At 39.9% G+C, this 23,769-nt stretch overlaps 1 long non-coding RNA gene across 2 annotated transcripts in view; it reads right to left on the bottom strand.

The window, feature by feature from the left end:
• Positions 1-1,153: 1,153 nt before the first annotated feature.
• LOC106557939 overlaps positions 1,154-23,769 on the bottom strand; it is a 64,735-nt gene continuing 42,119 nt past the window's right edge. Inside the window, exons 3-6 of one of the 2 annotated variants that reach the window (XR_005380425.1) lie at positions 20,556-20,617; positions 18,755-18,858; positions 2,067-2,381; positions 1,154-1,805 (exon numbers count right to left, since the gene is read on the bottom strand). This is a non-coding gene — a long non-coding RNA (uncharacterized LOC106557939). Of the gene's footprint in view, positions 2,382-18,754; positions 18,859-20,555; positions 20,618-23,769 lie in introns of both variants that reach the window. The other variant, XR_005380424.1, reaches the window with a different exon arrangement.

The raw sequence follows: 23,769 nt of genomic DNA, 5'->3' as shown, positions 1-23,769 counted from the left end.
TTGAGATTGCAAAGATAGTTTAGAGAGTTTTCAGCCTGTTTCCCCTAATGTCAACATCTTATATAAATATGACATCTTTGTTAAAACTAAAAAACTAACATGGGTTATTAGCAATAGTATTAACTATAGACTTTACTTGGATTACCAGTTTTTCTCCTGTCCCTTTTCTGTTCCAAGGCACAATTCACGACCTCCTTTTTTTATGTGATTATTCTCTCACTAACCCATAGCACAGGAGTCCCACCCCTTCCCTCTCCATGTTGGAACCTAGATTCACTAATAATATGGTTACCAATGGCTACCAAGTTTCACTTCTCACATCTCCCCACCACAAGAGAGGAACTGCCCATACATTCTGTGGTTCACATTCAAAAATCCTAAAGAAGGATTTTGTTTGGATTGACTTGTGACAAATGCTTTTTGCTAGAACAATCAGATATGGCTGAGAAGGGAGGGTCTCATAATATGGCATAGCCACTTGGTGCCTACCCTAAGGAAGCAGAGGTATTCCTGCAGGAGGAGAATTATTATAAACTGGGCAGTAACCTTGTTGATTTTAACCAACTAGCCTATTCACCTCATTTCACAGATTAAGAAACTGAAATCTGAAGAGGTAAGTAACTTTCCAAAGGCCCAGAGCTAGTCTTTAGCAAAATGAAGGCTAAACCCACACCTCCTAATTAATCCCAGTCCTAGACATTTGCCACTATGTCCCTAGAACTACCATGATGGTGGTACTAATCCCAAGAATTAAAGAATCTGAAATTAAAGCCAACCCAAAGTTTATCTACCTCTTACTGTTGTATGAATTTTCCAGTGTAACCAAGCTGGCTTCAGAGTAATGGAAGCTATTCATTTCTCTCCAATACTGGGATTCCAAAATAATGTGCATTCAGCAGGTTAAGGTACAAACTGTTCCACTTAACAAAGAATTGGGTGGGGAGAAAGATATCCAACAGCAGGTTTGTTAAACAGCCTAGACTAACCATATAATAAAACATACAAAGTATAAAAGAGAATGAAGAGATCTGTATGTGTGTTGACACAGGAAACTGTTTCACAAGTCTTAAGTGAAAAACCAAATTCAAGTAAAAGGTGTGAATAGTGTAAACCCATTTATGTGGGAGACAATGGTAACAGCAACAATCACCACACTGTTAATAGTCTTCATCAAAGGTAGGTGAGATTACAGAATATTTTTTTAGTTTCTTCATTATACTGTCCTTAATGTTTGAATTTTTAAACAATGAGTATGAATTGAAGACGTTATACTGAGTAAAAGAGATCAGACACAAAAGATCACAGAGTATATGATTCTATTTGCATGAAATGTCCAGAATAAGCAAGTCCATAGAAACAGAAAGCAGATTAGTGATTACCAGGGGCTGGTATGAGGGAGGATGGGGCGGGGTGACTGCTTAATGAACACGGGGTGATGAAAATGTTTTGGAAATAGATAAAGGTGAGGGCTGCACATTGTAAATGTACTGTTTGCCACTGAATTATACATTTTTAAATGGTTAACTTATGTTTTATGAATTTTGTCTTAATTAAAATAAAGTATTTTCCTAAGTGGGGAAATCTCAGTATCTACATCTACATATGCTCTTCCATGGGCTTTGGGCAAATTGCTTATCTTTGCTATGTCAGTTTGTTCATCTATAAAATAAAAAGAGTTGAAGCAGCTGGTCTCTAAAATCCATCAAGGCTCTAGTACTCTGATTCTGGACACATTCAACTTTTATTCATTCTCTTGTAATTCAGGCTGACTGCATAAGCTGTTTTTCTGATGTCATATTGCTGACCTAATATTAAGAGGAAAGAAGGTAAACCACTATTTTCAGAGATCACAAATGTATAGATTCATCTAAGCCCAATAAAAAATGGCAAGTGATCACAGAAAAAAATGCAGGGCAAGAAAGTCAGAGTAGTAAAGTTAATAATCACAGGTAACATATGTCTTCCATGGGCCAGGCACTGTGCTAGATGCCTTATGAATATTATTCGTATTTTCACAGGCAATCCTTAGAAGAAAACAGTAGAGTTCCAAAGGGTAAATAACTTACCCAAGAATGCACATCTAGTAACAGGCAAAGTTGTATTGAAACTCAGGTCTATTTATACTCCAAAATTCATGTTCCTTCCATTTATTCATGCTGTTTTCCAAAAAGAAGGAATTAAGGAAAATGACCTGGTAATGAAAGTAAGGAAATACAAAAGCAAACTGGAAAGAAAAGACAATGAAAAATGAAAAGGGAATGATCAATGAAAATCCAAGATTATCCCTATGGTTGAGAGTAGATCCTCCCTGAGCCAATGTTCATCTTGATCCTCTGGTATGCCTTCTGTAAAATTATGACAAACTGTTCTTTCACCATAATCTGCCAAAAGAAAAAAAAAAGTTTCATTTAAAGAAAGTTTAAAGAGTTTAAAGAATCTTAAGCCTATATTTCCAGAAAGAAGGTCTAAAAAATCATTGGATTGAATATTACTGAGTGGGTATTATTTTGTCCTTTCATTTTAACAAAGAAAGGAGCTACAAAAGAAAAAGAAGTATCTTCCAAAATAGATAAATGAGAGGTATATAAAAATAATTAGAATCAATTGAAAGAATAAGAGATATTTGGAGGATAGAATATTTAAAGAAAGCAAGTGTACAAGTCATTAAGATAGAGCAGCCCTGGTGGCCCAGCGGTTTAGCACTGCCTTCAGCCTGGGGCGTGATCCTGGAGACCCGGGATTGGGATGGAGTCTCACATCAGGCTCCCTGCATGGGGCCTGCTTCTCCCTCTGCCTGTGTCTCTGCCTCTATCTCTCTCTGTGTATCTCTTGTGAATAAATAAATAAAATCTTAGAAAAAAAAAAGTCATTAAGATAAAGAATCAAAGAATCAGATACAATTACTATCCAGTAATGTTAAAGCAGTTAAAACTGTGAGGGAGCAGTAGAGACCAGTTATAGTTTTCCCAGCATGACAAGTTGCTTAATAAAAGACATTTAAAGTTTTGGGAACTGAGGGCAAAGTATGTCCCAGACCTTCATTTGCAAAAGACACGAGACCACTGGTTAGTGAAAGTCACTTGCAAAAATCATGGAAGAGCCAGTGGATAAGCTGCCTGGTAAGTCTGGAGGGAATGATTACTTCATTATGGAACCAAAGAAGGAAATGGAAAAGGGAAGGTGGTCAATACTCTAAGAATGGCAGGTTTGACCATTAGCCAGAGTAAAAATCCTTTAGAGATAAGGTAGACCTAAAAACTGTCTATCAATGAACCACTTTTCAAATCGAACACATCAAATAAGGAAGGGAATCCTCAAATAGGAGGAAAAGAAAAAACAAGCAGCATGCATAGAACCAAAGAGCCAGAAAAGGCCACTACATTGATTGGACAGGTTTTCATTGCTTGAGGCAGCCCAGTCAAGGAACTACCAGATCTGAAATACAAACCACATGATTGCTCATCAAGCTGGCTGCCTATAGGGCTACACCCTGGAGCCTTTCCATCCAGATTGGAAAGGAAGAAGTAAAATTATCTGTATCCACAAACAGTATGATCAGCTACGTGGAAAAGACTAAGGAATCTACCAAAAAATCTAGTAAAACTAACAGCAAGATCATAGAATACTAAGTCAACATACAAAAATCAATTATAGGGGCACCTGTTTGGCTCAGTGGTTGAGCATCTGCCTTCAGCTCAGGTCATGATCCCAAGGTCCAGGGATCAAGTCCTGCATCAGGCTCCGCAGAGGGAGCCTGCTTCTCCCTTATGTCTCTGCTTCTCTCTCTGTATCTCTCATGAATAAATAGATAAAATATTTTTTAAAAATCAGTTATATTTCTATATACAAGCAACAAAAAATTGGAAATGAATTTTTTTTAAGTCCATGTATAATAGCATCCAAAAACATAAAATAAGAGCTGTCCGGGGGCACTTGGGTGGTTCAGTCAGTTGGACATCCAACTCTTGATTTTGGCTCAGGTCATGATCTCAGGGTCATGGGATCAAGCCCCACACCAGGCTCTGTGCTCAGTGGAGAGAGTCCACTTGGGAAGTTTTCCTCATGATCAAAAGAGAAGCTTGAGGATTTGGGGTAAGAGAGCCTTTTTTGGACCTTTAGAGATAGTTGTCTAAAATGTGATGACTGTAACTATGGTAGCCATCTTGAAACCACAAAAAAAGACAAGTTGAATAAAACGTAGCAGAGAAAGTATCCATGCCCAAGACTGCTAAATCACTGCCCAACCTGGGAATACCCTATCTTTAGATATTTTTAGATATCTTTAGGTATTTTAGAATAGTAAACAATAAATATAAGCCATTTTTCAGTAAGCATTCTGAAAACATCCTGTAACATTGGTCAGTAAGAAACAGACAACTCCACAGAAAATTGGATAAAAGATACAAACAAAACTTACATAAAATGAAATGCAGATAGGTAAAAAAAAATCCCAAAAGATGCTCAACTTTGCTAAAAATTTAAAAAAACACACCAATAAACAAGTTTTTTTTTTTTTTTGCCTAGTAGACTTATAAAATTTAGTAATACTAGAGTTGATAAGTATGTGAGGAAACAGGGCTTCTCAGATTTCTGAGTAGATTGCGACTGGTATACTAGGACACAATTTAGCATAGTTTATTAAAATTTAAAATGTGCATACCCTCCAACCCAACAATTCTACAGAAATACTCACACATCCACACAAAGATGTTTACACAAGGATGTTCAGTTAAGCCAAAAACAAAACAAAACCTCAAATCGTCCAAAGTCCATGAATAAGGAATTGAGTAAATAATTTATAATCTATGCTGCAGTGGAATAGCCACAGTCATACAAAATAATGGGGTAAATCTGTGTACATTAGCATTTGAATCTATTCAAGATATACTTAAGGAAAACATGCAAGTTGAGGAAGACTAGGTATGCATTCCATTCTCTCGTCTTTTTTATTTTTGGTGAAGAAAAATGCTTTTATATGTACTGAAATAAATCTGGTACAGTATATAACAAAGAATTACCACTAGGAAGTTGATATGGAGCCCTTCAACTTTAAACTTTATATATTTCTGTGTTTAGGAGTGTGTATACGCACATGTTTATGTATTTACTGCTTTTGCAATTAGAAAAAAATTATTTTAAGCTAATCAAGCAACAGAAAGAGCTGGTTTTCCATTGGCATTGACTGCTGTTCTAAGAGAGTTGTAGCCAAATATCTCAACTCTTCCCAGATAACATGAAGCCCAAGATGCTAGATCCAGCCTGGGAACCTGTCTCTTGTACAGAGCTTGAGACTGGCCTAGTGGCTGCTAAATGAAGTTCCAAGAGACAGCATCCAGGGACAAAAGCTAAAGAGATAGCCAAAGAGCTCACCCAAAGGGGCCAGGCAAAGAGGCAAAATCCACTGGATGAGAACCTCTGACACCAACTCAATGCCAGCTGGCACTGAATGGAGGGTGGTTGTGGCTCTGAAGAGATCTGAACAGCTGAGGTGAAGTGTAGCTCACAGGGCATCTGCCACCTCAGAAGCCAGAAGGGAGGAAACCAAGAGGTAGGAAGCCATCAGTGAATAACTCTAGTATAAAGAAGCAATAAAGCATTATGCTTGTTTCAATTTCCTATTTAGAATGGTTTCAGGTTTTAAAAAAGGAAAAAAGAAAACATTTACCTTCTTAAATTATAGTTTTTTAGGTGTAACTTAATTTCTTTCCAGTCAGAGGTCTGTGAAGATTTGCATACTGCCTTGATGCAAATAATTTTTTTAAGAGTATCTCATTATACCCCACTGGCTTGGAGGGATTTTATAGAATCATGCCCATCCGTTTTCCTTTGACATTTGATTTTGGTAAATGATCATCATATGGGAGAGTTGCAGCAAGATGGCACCCCCAACTCCTGAAGCATTGGGCTGGGAGAAAGAAGATCCCTTTACCCTTTCTATCCCCAAAAGCTATTTGTCTGAGCCCTCTAGGGCAATCAGCCATTACCCAGTCCGCAGAGCTGAGTGAGAAGTCCTTTTTAGGCAAGACATTAAAAGAAGTTGGCTGAGCAGATCTAAAACCCTTGGTCAACAGGGCGGAGCCAGCCCTGGGGCAGAAGTATTACTTCACAGTTGCATCGGCTTCCTGTGGCTGCCAATAGAGGCAGCATCTGGCAGCCAGCCCACCGCAGAGAAGAGGGAACTCCGCGGAGAAGAAACTAGCACTGAGGCCCCAAAGGTGGAAGTGCAGCCTGAGAAACTTGAGCCAGCCTGGGACTGCGGGGCTGCCAGCTTGCCCAGCCCCTCTGCAGAGCATGGTGGGGCCTTCAGTAGCCCTCGGGCTTTACAAGCCTGGTGGGCCTCCCATACATTATTTAATCCCTATTGTTTATTTCATAAGGCTATGAGGCAGGTGCTATTATTTTTCCATTTTTCAGACAGAGAAACTGAAGCTCACAGAGGTGAAACAACTTGCCCCAGGGCAGACAGAGGAGCCAGGATTCAAACCCCCTGTGTGGTCCGTCCAGAGCCGGGACTAGGACCACAGCAACTTCAGCTTTCAAGTGAAAATCCAGATGATGAGGTAAAGGTTAGTACTGCCTCCAACTGACCCTGGGGATTGGACCAATCTTGTCTCCTCCCTCGTAGGTAATATTTTGGTTTTCCTTCCTTGCACACAACCAGGCAAATGACTGCAATTCTAAAAAGAGATAAATATAAAAACAAGAAGTGAAACACTGCAGACACCTGAAACCCGACCATTTCTGCAAGCTCGAGCTAGCAGAGCCGCCACACAACAGAAATAGTTCTGTCCTGTTTAGATAGGCTTTGTTTTGCTACATGGCTGCATATGCAGTGAAGTGATATCAAGTCCTAAGGGTCCACTCCTTTGATGAGTTAAACACACAAAGGCCTACATTTTGATGTAATCTGATAGCATGTAGTTAAGTCCTAGACAAACTGCAACTGTGAGGAAGTGATAAACCCAACTTCCTGCACAGAGCTGCCTGAGATAACACTTTCCATGGACTGGAAGAAAAAAAAGAGAGAGAGAGAGAGAGAGAGAGACATGATTGCTACCGAATTTGAAAAGAACGATTTCATTCTTAATAAATAAGCCCTTTTCCGTGGGGCTCCAGCAACAGCTAAGAAAACCGACTGCAGTCGGGTGAGGATGTAGCATTTCCACAGATTACTTAATTCTGACTTTTATTCATAGCCAATATCAGTCACGGAAGATTCACTTGATTTTTGTCTTAAGGATCCTTTAGCTCAAACTCGAAATCTCAGGAATCTTCTTGGCCAGGAGACCATCCCCACAGTCAACCAAGAACTCACATTGGGGCCACTGAGGTTGCGTTCCCACTGAGTCATTAAAGAGGTTGATTCAGCCTGAGTAAACACACGTTGGAAATGTTGCCAACTTACTGAAGGACCAGTTGCTATTTCCACGATGCCAGAACAAGGTCAGAGTGACGGTTTCACTAAGTGGTCTCATAAATTGTGTCATATACAAACAACCAATAAGAGCTGCCTGTGTTGGGAATTTTCTAGGACTCCATTCATTCATTCATTAATTTAGCAAGTAGTTGTTGAGTGCGTACTAAATGCTGGGAAATACAAGGGCGAACCAAGAAAGAATCAGCCCCTTCCCTCAAGGACGACTTGGGGAGACAGATATGAAAGGAAACATACAAATGCGTGTAAACCACAAATTATATTGAGTGCTCTGAAGAGAGAAGGACAGGGTGGCCTGATTTTGGTCTTGGATGGGGTGGTCACTTCCCCGATCACATATGTAATGTTTAGGCCTGAGTCATCCAAGCAGACCAAGAGTGAGGGAAGAGAGTTTCAGCAGAGACAATTGGCCCTATCGAGGTCTTGAGTGGGGAAAGAGGTTGGTGCTTTCAGGAGCTAAAGGAAGGCCACGTGTGTGTCAGAATAAATTGAATGAGGAGGAGAGAGACTTATGACATAAGCCTGGAAAGTACAGAGGTGCCAGATTGGGTAGGGACCTTGCAGGCCATGGAAAGGAGTCTGGCCCTATTCTAAGCACATTGAGGATCATTCCAGAAAACACTGCTAAACCTCTAATAGTGTTTTGCTTTTTTTTTTTTTTAAAGATTTTATTTATTTATTCATGAGAGACACACAGAGAGAGGCAGAGACATAAGCAGAGGGAGAAGCAGGCTCCCCGTAGGGAGCCTGATGCAGGACTCAATCCCAGGACCCCGGGATCATGACCCCAGCCAAAGGCAGATACCCAACTGCTGAGCCACCCAGGCGTTCCTAATGTTCTGCTTCTAGATTGTTTTCTAGGCAAGGATCTCTGAGAAATGCAGCAGCTCTAACATTCTTTGGGAGAAATTGTGAGATAAAGTCTCTACAAGTAATTTAGACCTTCAAAGGTATTCCCCTCATTTTAAGCCGGTTCAGCCAAGGCCCAAACTAGGATGGAAAAAAATAAAATCAGAATGATAAAAAATTAATGAATCAGATGTTATTTTATTATTTTAATATGATTATAGAGTCACATGGTAGTACTTTATAGATAGACTGGCCATTTGGACCAATCCTCTTGTTTAACAAAAGGAGAAAACAAGGCCTGGAAATGACTTTGGAGGTTCCTTTGCTGCAGTCATTAGGATGTTAAGTGAAGGTCCTGGTGCTGAACACCTCACCAGCCTGTCACTGAAGGCAATGGATCTGAAACACTGGACTTCCAATGTGAAAACCAGTTTCAAGTTTTCCCTCCTTAGGGCTTCTTAATGGGTTGGTTTTTTTCCACAGTCTAGTGATTTAAAGAGCCTTAAGGCACAGGTTAATAAAAGTCATTTTTTCCCCTTGTGGCTTTCCCAAGTCCTGACCCTCGTATTTCTGAGAACCGAATCTGTGTAAGCCCCACTGGCTACATGGCCCTCAACTCTAGGGATTTTGAAGTACTGAGTATCATTAGATACTTGCTTTTCATTCTGAGGCTCCTGACAAGGGATCCTGGCTTCCTTCAAATGAAGAAAGGGAACTTGCTGGTTTGAGATTGAATCATGTTATTTAAAAAAAATATTGACACCTCCAGAAACAATGAGACATTACCTTTGCTATTCTGATGGCTTTCCACTTGGGGCTGACTGGATTCTAGCTATGTAGTAGCTTTCTGACCTCAGTACAGTTTCATTTAGTTGACCTCAGATAAAATCCCCTACCTCCCTGAGCCTCTGCTTTTCTTCAGATGATGCCTAAGACCCTTGCATGTCCAACATTCTTTATGTCCAAGACAAATCAAAACATGTTTAGAATCTCAGCAGAAAATGCCCTTAGTATCATCACTTTAGGATGGAAGGAAGGAAGAAGAGAGGGAGAGAGAAGGAGAAAGTGGGGGATAGAGGGAGGAAGGGAAGGTGGGAGGGAGGAAAGATAAAAAGGCAGGAAAAGAGGGAAGAAGTCATTAGTGAACAAACTAAAGGAAGGAAAAGGGAAAAAAGCTGTGCTTTCCAAACCTCTCTGCAACATTAGTAGAAATATATTAGGCTTGAGTTGTGCATAAGTTATTGTTTATTTAGCCATCAAAACACAGCCCAGTGGAGTATACCTAAGTATCCGTTGCAGACTCTGACTCTGGCTACCTTATGCGTCAGCAACTTCTGTTTAAGAAAACAAATGAAGTTTCAAGAAAAAAATCATTAGAGAAGAGTAATGCTTTTTATCTTTTAAATGTGAAATGCTTTATATTGCAAAGATTGTGTGAATCACTGACATCTATGAAAATCACTTAGGGGCTCCTGGGTGGCTCAGTCAGTTAAGCACCTGCCTTCACTCAGGTCGTGATTCCAGGGTCCTGGGATGGAGCCCCACATCGGGCTCCCTGCCTTCTTCTCCCTCTCCTTCTTCCTTTCCCTCTGTTCCTGCTTCTACTCTCTCTCTCTCTCTCTCATGTGCACTCTCTCTAAAAAATAAATAAAATATTTAATTTTTTTAAAAAAGAAATAAAATCACTTAGCCCAGAGCCTTGCACTTAGTAAGTGCTCAGTAATTGTTATATAATGCTATAATTCATACTCCAGAGAACCAGAACGCCCAAAATCCAGACCTCTGAATTGCTATATGATTTAAGCAGGTGTCTCCACCTTTCTGAGTTTGTTTTCTAAATTTGTAAGAGGAATGGATTGGATTGAATTGAATGAGGTAGTATTTACGGCTTTTCCACTTGCTGTTTTCCAAGTCCATTTCTAATGTATTAGGGCTCCCATGTTTGAATTGAACATTAATATCATTTTAATGAAAATAGTTTTGGGGTGCTTGGGTGGCTCAGTTGGTTAAGCATCTGACTCTTGATTTCAGCTCAGGTCATGATCTCCAGATCATGAGATCAAGCTCCATGTGGGGTTCTGCACTGAGCATAGAGCCTGCGTAAGATTCTCTCTCTCTCTCTTTCTTCCTCTGCCTCTCCCCTACTCCCCTCCAAAAAAAGAAAATAAAAGAATTTCTTTCTCACATCATATTATAAAGCACCTACATAAATGTGCAGAGCATTATTCTTTCCTTCCCTAAAGTAGATTTTGGAACATTAAAATTAAAGATAAATAAATTAGATTAACATTTGCTTAAAGGGCCAATTATAAGGCTAAATTTTGGGCAACTAATTGAAATGTAAACCCTCTTCAGAAATGTCAGGTTAGGGAGCCTGGTCCTAATATTGCATTGTGGTATTTGGAGGACTGTCAGAGTTTGCCCAAGCTCTGCTGGTTCTTAATTCAATCACAACACCTGCTCAAGACTCAGGACTTCCTACAACTAGATTTTAAACACTCCTAGGAGACTGCCATTCCCCTGAGGGCTTCTCTTCAAGTAAAAATGTTTTTGCCTCCCAAATTGAGTCAACACATCTGTTCCTACCTATCTTAAAAGCTTCATCAATTCAATAGTTGTCCAAAAGGAAGAGGGGGGGAAAAAAAGCTATTGTGTGATGAAAAATTTTGGCAAATGTTATGAAAACACATTCTTAAAACATCTCTCATTTCTGAGAAACAAAGTAAAATGTATGAATTGTTTTTTTGTTTTATGACTAACAAAATGATTCATTGCTACAATGAGGTATTTTGACCATATCTACATAAAACAAGTACCAACATTCAATTGAAAAAATAAAAATAACTCAATTAGAAAAATAAACTTTGAGTACCTCCTCTCTAAAGGCACTGAATGTGGCCTCAAAACACTAGGCAAGTTGTCATGCTCAAGTTTAAGCTATTTAAGTGTTAACTGTAGCTTCTATGCACTGAGAAGTTTCTTTACAACTAGTCCCCTAACAGTAGCCACCAGCCACATGTGCCTATTGAGCACTTGAAATGTGGCTAGTCAAATTGAGATGTTTTGTAAGAGTAAAATACACACTAGATTTAGAAGACTTAGGACAAAAAGAGAATGTAAAATATTTTGTTAATAATTTCATATCAATTGTATATTAAAATGACACTATTTTGAATATGTTGGGTTAAAAACATATTGTTGACTTAAGTTCATCTGTTTCCTCTCACCTTTTTAATGTAGCTATTAGAAAACCTAAAATTACATATATAACTTGAATTTGGTTCACATTATATGTTTTGGGGGAACATCTGGCTTAGACTCTTGGTTTATTGTTTATTCTAAGACTTAGAATCCACCTAAGAGTTCTTCGTAACAAATACTTCATTCTTATTTCAAGAAAGATTTCTGCCTGGCGTGGTCTTATAGATTTGTAAGTACAAACTAAACTTATAAAAGTACATCTGGAGTGATGAATATCTATTTGAATGAAAAGACATTCATATTAAACTTGGTGGGAAAATAAAGGTTTAAAAACAGTATATAATGAAAAAAATACTCACCCTCAATTAAAGAAATATAATTAAGACAAAATAAGGTGAGGCAACTGGGTGGGCCAGTTGGGTAAGCATCTACCTTTGGCTTAGGTCATTATCCCAGGGTTCTGGGATCGAGCCCGGCATCGCTTGCATCTCCCCCCTCCTGCCATTCTCCCTGCTTATGCTTTCTCTCTCAAATAAATAAATAAAATCTTGTAAAAAAGAAAAGACAAAATAAGGCAAGTATTTAAAAGTTTCACAATACCCACTATTGATGCTGATGATGGGAAACAGCATTTCCATATGCTATTTGTGGGAGTATAAATTGGTACAAGCTCTTTAGAGGGTAACTCAGCAATAGCTATTAAAATTTATAATGCATATACCCTTCAATCCAGGATTTCCATTTCAGAGATTTTACCCTAAAGTAATACAGACAAATGTATCCTCGATTTGTAATAGCAAAAGACTGCAAATGATCTAAAGGTCCATCTATAAGAAACTGGATAAATGTTTTGGCATATTCATATACCAGAATACTATACTGCCAATAAAAATGATGACAGTCTCAATATTAGTAGTAGTATTAAGAATTATTATATTGGGATGCCTGGGTGGCTCAGTGGTTGAGCATCTCCCTTCAGCCCAGGGCATGATCCCAGAGTTCCAGGATCCAGTTCCACATCAGGCTCCCTGCATGGAGCCTGCTTCTCCCTCTGCCTATGTCTCTGCCTGTCTCTGTCTCTCTCTCTGTGTCTCTCATGAATAAATAAATAAAATCTTAAAAAAAAAAAAAAAGAATTAGGGCAGCCCCGGTGGTGCAGCAGTTTGGCACTGCCTGCAGCCCGGGGTGTGATCCTGGAGACCCCAGATCGAGTCCCACATTGGGGTCCCTGCGTGGGGCCTGCTTCTCCCTCTGCCTGTGTCTCTGCCTCTCTCTCTCTCAATAAATAAATAAATAAATAAATAAATAAATAAATAAATAAATATTATATTAAGATATAGTAAATAAAAAGGCACAGTGCAGGAATTAGTTATTTACTCAGAATTATTTGAGATTATGTTTTCTGCCATCATACAGAATGAAAGTCTAAAATAGTCATTAAACTGAATTATAGAAAAAAGTTATATTTTTCGTCATCAACTGAGTTTGGGGGACTAAACATTTATTATACCTGCTACATTTGTGTTTATAGAGGTCTTTCTGGAATCAGAACAGATTGAAGAGTAGGACTAGAAGGCATTATGTAAGGGCCTGGCACACAATAAGCACTCTATAAATGCTTGTTGTCATTATTAGACATAATAATTCAAGCTAAAAGAGATGCAAACTAAACCAAGGTAGTGACAGCAAGAAAAAAAAAAAAGAGAAATGAGCCATGTGCTAGCTATCAAAAAAGCATAATGGACAGGAACTTGAGACTAAAATCAGGTAGGAGCTTACAAGCTGGAGCAAGCCTCCAGGATAATTTCCAAGGTGAGATGGAGAAGCCAGTGGATGATGGAGCCCATCTCTGAGTCAGGACACTCAGGAGAAGATGCAACTTTGAGGAAAAGATAAATTCAGTTTGGGACATTATAAATTTCTTAAAAATTTTTATTTCTTTCTTTATTTGAGAGAGCACAAGCAAGGGGGTGGTGGGTAAAGGAGCTGAGGAAGAGGGAGAGCATAGAGCCTACTTCTCCCTCCTCCTGTGTCTCTGCCTCTCTCTCTCTCTCTATGTCTATAATAAATAAATAAATAAATAAATAAATAAATAAATAAATAAATAAATCTTTAAAAAAAATAAGATGTGAGGAAAAAAACTAGATTTTTCTGAAGTTCAGAAAAAGATTGAAAAGAAGTTAAAGAGAGATACTTGGGTCACAGATTTCTTTAATGAGGAAGATTTAGTACAGCTACTTGACAAGGACAGTGATCCAGTGAAAAGGGAAAGGTTGAAGGACAGAGATAGAGATGATGGAAATGGAGATAGAGATAGAGATGAGAAATGGAGATGACAGATAGACATAGAGATGGAAAAGAGAGATGGAAATGGAGACAGAGATGATAGATTAAGACATGGAGATAGAGATGGAGATGAGAGATGAGAAATGGAGATAACAGATGGAAGCAGAAATGGATATGGAAATGAAGACAGAGATGGAGACAAGCAGATGACAAATGGAGATAGAGATGGAGAGGAGAGATGAGAACTGGAGATGACAGATAAGGATAGGGATGGAAATGGAGATGGAGACAGAGATGGAGATGGAGACAAAGATGAGAGATGGAGATAGAGATAGAGATGGAAACAGAGACAGAGATGAAGAATGGAGATGAAACTATGAGATGGAGATAAAGATGGAGATGAGAGATGGAGACAAAGGTGAGAGATGGAGATGAAAATGGAGATGTGAAATGGAGCTGGAGATGGATATGAGAGATGGAAATGAAAATAAGAGATGGTGATGGAGATGAGAGGAAAGACGAGAGATGGAGACAGAGATGAGAGAGAAAAGATGAGAGACAGAGAGGAGATATGGAGAAGTGGAAGGTTGGGGATAATGGAGATGGACACAGAGATAAGAGAGAGACAGAGATGGAGAAAGAAGGAGAAAAAAGGGAAGGAGAAGTGGAGAAGGGTGAGGGAGGTGAAAGAAGAAGTAGAAGGTGATGAGTGGAGCAGAGGGAAAAGGAGGAAGGATCTTGAGGACTGCAGAGAAGCCATTCTGATGGCCGGGTGAATGTGATCAGGGACAGCCACAACACATTTCCAGCAGTAGTGGCAGTAAAACTTGGGTCAGGGTCTGTGGCCCACCCCTGAGAATGACAGTGACAGAGGCAATGAGACACACTGAAGCATTCAGTGATTGAAGATCTCAGTATGGAACTTTCGAGTACAAAGACTGCTCATCCAAGAAGACCCACATTAGACAGGAAGCTAACCTTGCCCTCACCATGTTCTGTCATAGACTTGGGGCTGCCAAGGAAGAGCACAGCCTCCACTTCAAATCAGTGGTGGATGCCGTAGGTGTTGCAACTAAGTGTGCTCCTCCCAGGCTCTTTCTTGAAGGGACAGCTGTGTGGCACACATCCACCACTGCCACAACTACTATTCACCTTCTTTTCTCTTGGAAGAAAAGGGATTTAAAAAAAAACTATTAGGGGGCACCTGGGTGGTTCAGTGGGTCAAGCCTCCAACTCTTGATTTCAGCTCAGGTCATGATCTTAAGGTTGTGAAATCAAGCCCTATGTAAGGCTCCACGTTCAGTGGGGAATCTGCTTCTGTCCTTCCTTCTCTCCCTCTCCTCTGCCCCTCCCCCTGCTCAAGTGTGCATATGCACTCTCTCTCTCAAATAAATAAATACATCTTTTAAAAAAAAACTATTAGAATTCCATTCTGCTCTCCCTCCACCATAGTTTGTATGGGATTTGTGTTCCCACTGTACCCACTCTAATTTGACTCTACTTAGTCTTACACACATCAGTGACTCCAAGTCTTCAAAAAAAATATAAAGGAGCTGCTCCTCAAATAACAACACCAACAACAATTATACTAGAGATCTAGTTCACTAGCAAAAATTAACTTTTATGTACCTCTGAGACTTCATATTTCTTTTCCTAGTTTTGTACAGATACTTGAAGGAATCCCAGCAGCTCGCATGCTGTGAAAATGGCCAGGCAACTTCTCAAAATGGCTGAACACTTGTTGGTGGGACAACATCACAGAATACATTAGACCCGAGTGAAGCCTCAAATGGCCATTCCTTAGTGTGGCTGCTTGCCTTAAAGCCACTTTTTCTCAGTGCTAGTGAATCCAAGTTTGGAAGAGAGAATAACCATTCTTTTCACAAACCTTTACTAAGCACCCACTATGTGTCAGACACTGTACCGGGTGCTGAAGTTATAGTGGTTATGGGATTTTAAAATATGTCTACAAAATCATTTACAATTATTTCCTCAAATTTTAAAACTAACCCTTCTCCCTTGAGTGTGGGCAAGACTTAGTGACTTGCTTTTAACAAACAAAATGTGGCAAAAGTGACACTATGACTTCTTAGACTAGGTCATAAAAGGCAATGTGGCTTCTTCCTTGATCTCTCTTGGATCACTCACTCTGGGGAAAACCAGATGCCCTGTTATGAGGACACTTGAGCAGCCTTACATAAAAGTCCATGTGGTGAGGAACTTAGGCCTTCCTCCAACAGCCACCTTGCAAGAGAGCCACTTTGGAAGGGGATCATCCAGTTTCAATCAAGCCTTCAGATGACTGCAAGCCCAGCAACATTTTGACTGCAAATTCATGAAAGACCCCAAGCAAAGCCACCTGGCCAAGCTTCTCCAAAATTCCCAACCCACAGAAAGTGTGAGATGATTAATATCTATTTTTGCTTTAAGGCAGCAAGTTTTGGGGTAATTTTTTACATAGCAATAGATACAGTGGTGGACAAGACAAACATGGTTCCTTCTCTCATTCAGGGAGCAGGAAATAATGTATCGCACAAATGTAGAAAGAATGTGAGTCAAATCATGCCAACAAATATGTACAAATGCTATGGTGTCCCATCAATAGGAAATGTGAAAAGATCTGTTATATTATTACATTGATTGTGACTAGGATTTCAATTTGGAGTCTGCTTTGTCACCCAAAAGTACAGCATATCTTTATGCCATGATCATTGTAGAGCTGGTGGCAAATGATAGTGTGCTCTGGGGCTATAAGATCTAGAAGTGGATTCAGGTCAGAGCAAATGTCACAGCAACCCAACCCCCATGCAAACGATGGTAAAGGGAGAGCAGGAGCCAAGAGCCTCTCAGAAAAAACTGGTCTGCAAAGAATACAGTGCTGAGAAAAGCAAAGGCAAGAGATCATGTGTCTACAAGGAGAGAGACACACAAAGAAAGCCTGATGACTGTCCATCTCCTGTGAACCAATTTGAATTCCAGGATTATTTTAAGACAATGGAAAGGCTCAAGATTGTCATTTTTTTTTAACTAAATCTCCTTTTTATTGTGCTAACTAGCTAAGTGGGCTAAGTTGTGGCATTTAAACAATCTCTGAGATACTTCACCCCAGCCTCCCTTGGTCTCCCTGCCTCCAGTATTGACACTCTCCAGTGCAATTCATGTGGGAAACCAGAGGAGTCTTCTTCAATCACTGCATCATTATGTCACCTTCTCCTCCATTTACATACAAACCTTACCTTGGCTCCCACTTGTACAGGTAAAGTATCCCAGCCTGGCATTTACAGCTGTCTTCAATCTGGCTCCAGCTCACCTTTTCATGACTCCCCTACTTACACACCATCTTTAAACAAACTGAAAACACTGAAGTTCCCCCAATGTGTGTTGCTTTTCAGCTTTGGAAACTTTCTTCAAGTCTCAACCTGGAAGCCCATTCCTCCCCTCATCTATCTCACTTTATTTTAGCTATCAAACAGAGATGTTCTTAAATGCTTCTCCATTAAACAGTCTCTGATCCCCTTAGCTGGTATAGTATTTCCCTCTTCTGGGTGCATCATTAATGGCACTGGTAGGATATAAGTCCTTTACTGTCTGTACTGTAATTACATATATATATATATATACTTACATATATTGCATTATTATGTATTGTATATATAATTATATATACAATTATATATATAATTACTTACATATATATATATATATATATATATATATATATATAGTTCATCACTTCTACCAAGCTTCTTAGAAGCTTCTTGAATATGAGAACAAGGTTACTCATCTTTATATCAACTTGGTCCTAAGCCTCCTTCTCTTTTCACTCTCTCTTCTCCCTAAATTATTCATGATTTATAACTTCGTCCACCACCTACACACTGATACCTCTAGCCCTGACCTCTTTGCTGTGTGCCAGACCTCTACATATACCTGCTATGTCACATATTCACATGGGTGTCTCAAAGGCTCTTCATTGTCAACATGGTCAGCGGAAACTTCTTATAGTGTCCCCACCCAACTCAGGACTCCTCCATGTTTCCTTTCTCAGTAAATGCCACGCAACCAGCCATCCAGTTCTACAAGCCAAAATCTAGAGGTCCTCCTTGAACTCTCCCACCTGTCAACCACTGTCTAACCCACCACCAAGTCTTGTTGATTTTACTAAATAGTATTCAAATACCACAACTTGCCTCTATCTCCACTGTTACCTCCTGAATCCAAGCTATCATTAGTTCTCACTTTGTCTACCATATTCTATCTGGTATCCTAATCAGCCTCCCCACATCAACTCTAGCCTCATATCTCCAATTCATTCTGGGTCATAAGGATAGAATGGCAATTGAGTTTTAAAACTCAAATCTGACCAGGTCATTGCTAAAGGTTTAAAATCTTCAATGACTTTCCATTGTTCTTAAGACAAACACCCAAGTTCTTAATATAAACTGACCACAGGGCCTTCCATCATCTGGCCCATTTACCTCTCCAGCCTAATTTTGTGCTCAATATTTCAGTCACAAAGGACTACTTTCAGTTCCTCAAAAGTGCCCTGCTCTCTACAGTCCTGAGGTCTTTACGCATGCTGTTTCTTCTCATTCCATCTACTACCTTTGCCTATTAAACTCCTGTTCATCCTTCTAGGCTTAGCTCAGACCTCAGCTCCTCATAGAAACCTTCCCAGACCAGATCAGGTCCCTTATTTACAAGAAGTCAGCAAATTCCCAGGCTCCTTCTAACTTCTTCCTCTGCCACTCTCAATGCCTGACTTTCTTCCTCAGGATTAAAAGTTGGGCTGTTACCCCTCCAATATGGTATTCATACTCCAGACAGAAAGATAGGGAAAGGTAAAGAGCAAACTTCATGTGCCAATTGGACCCATCTCTTTTTATCAGAAAAGAAAAAAATGTCTTTCTTGGAAGCCCCACATAAGAAACTTTATCCCCCCGCCCCCCGCCACACACACACACACACATAGGAAACTTTTACCTATATCTTTGTCCAGACTGAGGTTGTAGCCACTCTAGCTTCAAAGGAGTCCTGGAAGGTATATGTTCTTAAAGAGACATGTTGTCTTCAGCACAATTTTAAGTCTGATAGAGAGAAATAAGGGGATACTGGAGATAAGGGAGGCCAACCAAGAGTGTCTGCCACACTACTGCCACAACTAACTAGATTAATTGGATTTCAAGGCTCTGACTCAATCTGAGAAGCCTAAATGAAAGTGATCTTTTTCAAGTTGGAATTTTGAACAAATAAATTCAGCCTCTGCATGTATGGTGCTAAGCTATATGATAAAGGGTGAAAAATTCTATCAAATACATGATTGTCGGGCAGCCTCGGTGGCACAGCGTTTTAGAGCTGCCTGCAGCCAAGGGTGTGATCCTGGAGACCCAGGATCGAGTCCCATGTCGGGCTCCCTGCATGGAGCCTACTTCTCCCTCTGCCTGTGACTCTGCCTCTTTCTCTCTCTCTCTCTCTGTCTCAATGAATAAATAAATAAAATCTTTTTAAAAAAATACATGATTGTTTCATCTGTATAATACTAAATTTATCTGTTTATTTTTTTTGTCAATTTTTTGTCAATTTTTTGTCAAATTTATCTGTTTAAACCAAACATGTGGAATGATCTTCCTTCTTGAAATGCTATTCTTATCACTGTATATTCTTTCTTTCTTTCTTTCTTTCTTTCTTTCTTTCTTTCTTTCTTTTGGGAGGGGGGAGGGGGGAGAGAGAGAGAGACCATGTGGGTCCAGGAGCAGGGGGCAGGGAGGCAGAGAGAGAGGGAGAAAGAGAATTTTAAGTAGGCTCCACACTCAGTGCAGAGCCCAACACAGGGCTCAATCTCATGACCCTAAGATCATGATCTGAGCCAAAATCAAGAGTTGGATGCTTAATCAACTGAGTCAGCCAGGAATCCTTATCACTGTATACTCTTCATAAAAAAATTAACTTTAGGGGATCCCTGGGTGGCTCAGTGGTTTAGCACCTGCCTTTGGCCGAGGGCATGATCCTGGAGTCCCAGGATCGAGTCCCACGTCAGGCTCCCTGCATGGAGCCTGCTTCTCCCTCTGCCTGTGTCTATTCCTCTTTCTCCCTCTCTCTGTGTATCTCATGAATAAATAAATAAAATCTTTTTTAAAAAAATTAACTTTAAAGAAATAGTCACTACTAAAACTTAAGCCTGCAATTGAAGCCACTGCCCAAGGTATTACTCCTTCAATCATGTGGTTACATTCATGCCTCTCATGGAGACATTTGTTCAGGTACAGAAGGAGTAAATGAGACTCTCCACATATCCATTAAATTTAAAATGTAGGGTATGCCTGGGTGGCTCAGCAGTTGAGCATCTGCCTTCGGCCCAGGGCATGAGTCCCACATTGGGCTCCCTGCATGGAGCCTGCTTCTCTCTCTGCCTCTCTCTGTGTGTCTCTCATGAATAAATAAAGAAAATCTTTTTTAAAAAATTCAAAATGTAGAATAAGTATGTAGCCAATTTAGCTGTAGTTAAAAACTAGGAAATCAGAAAACTATGTAAGAAGAATTAAAAATGTAAGGGATTTATGGAGCGATTGAGCCCATTCTAGACAGAGTTTAGAAAGAAGGAAGCAGAGTGATCTGGGGGAGAGGTTTCATCTACAGGGAAATGCCATGTTTGTTAATTGAGAGCCAGAAGTGATGAAGTATGGAACACAGGCACAAGAATATAGCAAACAGGACGTGCTTACTATGCAAGGGAATCTGCTTTTCAGTTAGTATCATTGTCTCTAATTAGTTCAATTCAACTTACATTTATTGATCATCATCCATGTACCAGAAATTCTGGGGAAAATGGTATTCTTCCCTGTCCTGCTGAAGAGGAAAAAAAAAATATTATTGCTAGATGGAATTTCAGAGGGCACATATTCTTTCCCCATTTTATGTATTTTTTTATTTAAAAGATTTTATTTATTCATTCATGAGAGACACAGAGAAAGAGAGAGAGAGAGAGAGAGTCAGAGACACAGGCCGAGGGAGAAGCAGGCTCCATGCAGGGAGCCCAATGTGGGACTCAATCTCGGGTCTCCAGGATCATGCCCTGGGCCAAACTGCTGAGCTACCCAGGAATCCCTTCTTTCCCCATTTTAAAGATAAGAATATTAAGGTCCAGAAAAATTAAATAACTCCCCACTGTCACCACTTAGTTAACAGAAAGCCATGGCAAAATCTAGGGTCTTTGTAGTCTCATGCAAACAAAATCCTTAAAACCTAGAGAGAGGCAATCTTCATGTTAGGGCAGTTCCTCGATTTCAGAGACAGCGGGGTTTTGTTGTTGCTGCTTTTGTTTTGTTTCTTTCTTACAAATGATTTACCACATACAAACACAGGCCATTCAAAAATTCTCCCTGATTCTCAAAGTCGCCATGATATTTTTCCTCATTGTGATCAAGCCTATATCAGCAAGCTTGGGTGAACCTACCCAAAGCTGATGACTCTACTGTCCTCCCCATTCTTCCCATACCCCTCAGCACCTCCATGCACACCCCCAGGTTGATCTACACTTGTTAATTAATGGTTTCAAAATGCTCTAATATTATATCAGAGGCATAAGTCCCACAATGGGCTCCCAAAAACTTGCTCCCAAAAACTTTTGTAAGCTCCAGAAAAACAAACTTCTCAGGAACTCAACGTTTGGAATGAGAAGAAGCTGGGTTAAACTCTACCATTTACTGTGTAGCCTTTGGAAAACTATTTAACATCATTAAACTTCAGGCTCTACATGTGTTCAATGAGGAAAAACATACCTACTTTATAAGAGTGATGCAAGGATTTAATGAGATAATGCCCCACAAGCATTGAATGGTATAAAGTTACACACTGATATAACATCGGGGCTCAAGACACATTTATTATCACTTTTTTTAACTTGTTCCCACCCTCCCTTCTGTCTTAGATATGCTTAACCTGGGTCATTGATCAGAGCTGGATTCAAATCTTAGCTCCTTCACTGACCAGCTATACAACCTTGAGCAATGCTCATTACCTCTCCAAGCCTCCTAAAACAAAGCCTGGCATGAGAGGAGCACTGGGCGTTATACTATATGTTGGCAAAACTTAAATAAAAAAATTTTTTGAAGAAAAAAATAAAAATAAAACAAATCCTGGCTTGTGGGCCACATCCAATATTTTCTGAGTGAAGAGAATGTAAATTTCTTATAAGTAATAGAGATAATAAGCCTCAGCTCACATGATTGTTAAAGGATCATGTAAGTAAAATACCTGCTCTGTTCCCTTTTTTTAGCTTAGTTGATGAACTGATCACCTTGGATTCATTGGATGCTAGATCAAGAGTCTTTAATTCACGTGATATCTTAATTATTTACCTAGAATTCTTTAGTTCCCTCAATAGTTCTTGGGGGAGGGTGTGATAAGGATACACATAACACCTCCATCTGAGTTGAAGATCAACTGAGAAATAAGACAAAGGAAAATCAGTTAAGGTTCAAAAGCATCCTCTCTATTAAGCTGATATGGATATGGGGTTTAAGTGAAGCAAGAGGCCTCCTGGCACTGAACCTGTTAGGCAGCCTTACGTACTCTGGAGCACTGGACCACCCAAGGCTTCCCCATCGTCACCCCACAGGGGAGACCTACCCCTGGAGGAGCAGATCAAAATGTATAGTCTCTACAAGAAGACTGCAACCCAAAGAAAGAACAAGAGAAAGAAGATAGATAGGTCATGCAGGCCCCTTTCCCCATTCAGGTAACACTCCATCTCCCCAGGGGAGGAGTGAATGTGGGACACAGGCCAAGAGTGTTTGGGGGAAAACCCCTAGTCTTGGAAACAAAAAAGGTGGCAAGAAGCATCCCAGGCATTTGCAGCCTAACAAGCTCTATATGCGAAATGGATTGGATAGACATCCTTACTCCCTCTGCCCCCACCGCAAGAATTCGAGAGTACAGGGAATAGAGGTTAAGAGCCCAGCCTGGAGGCAGGCTGCCTAGGTTGAATCCAGTCTCTTCTACTTACTAGCTGTTCCCTTAAGCAAGTTATTTGCCCTACCTGGACCTCCCTCTTGTCATCTGTAAAATGAGAGGTATTGACAGAATGTTTCTAAGAATTAAATGAAATGAAATTAAAGCATCCAAAATAGCAAAGGGTAAAAGTAATACAAATAGGAGTTATTATTACTGGTGAATTTGCCTTACAAAAGCTGTGGGCTCCCAAGAGTTAAAGGTGAAATAAAATACCATGCCACTCAAGAACTGCAAACCAATTATCTAATTAATCTCCCTTGAACCCAAAGCAAAAAATAATTATAATCAACTCCCGATCCCACTTGTGATCTTAGAACCATGGAAACCATCTCTCAGTGACACCACCTCCTGCCCCAAATGCCCACAACTGCATTCTTCATGTTCAACTGAAGTTTCTCTTATCCCCCTCTGAACTGAATCATACACAACTTTCTTGTCTTGGTCCTTTTAAATGATTGCCCTCCCTATGGACGTCTGTGAGGATACTACCAAGGAGAAAAATCCTATTAGATTTTGTATATCTCAGTTTAGAGCTTTGGCTGAGGTTGACACAGATAAAAGGCCAGGGTTGGTTTGGGTTTTGTGAGTTGTGGTTACACTAGAAAGAGTGGTCAGTTAGCTGCACTCCCCAAGAAGGATTCCTGGGCACCAGTGCTACATTATGAGGGTAGCAGATATTTAAGGAAGGAAAGCTGAGAAAGATTCCAAATTGAAGTAGACTGGAAATACTTTATAGAAGTCTGAAATTTGTGTGGTGGGTACTCTGGTCAAGATAGGGACCTGAAAGCTTAGTCAATAGATCTCTTCTCCTAAAACAGAGGAGCATAAGATGGTGGTGACATGTGCAGATTTTGGAGTCAAATAGACCACGTTCAAGCCCCATTTTTAGCACTTCTTTGTTATATGACCTTGGGTAAGTCAAATGTCAGTGTCTCTCTATATAAACTGAGAGAAAACACTCTCTTATGGGACTATGAAGAGAATTA

Source organism: Canis lupus, chromosome 28 (genome assembly GCF_011100685.1).
Source record: "Canis lupus familiaris isolate Mischka breed German Shepherd chromosome 28, alternate assembly UU_Cfam_GSD_1.0, whole genome shotgun sequence".
In the NCBI taxonomy this organism is placed as follows: domain Eukaryota; kingdom Metazoa; phylum Chordata; class Mammalia; order Carnivora; family Canidae; genus Canis; species Canis lupus.
Note: the sequence above shows the minus strand (reverse complement) of the source record. Positions and strands in the feature narration are given on the sequence as shown.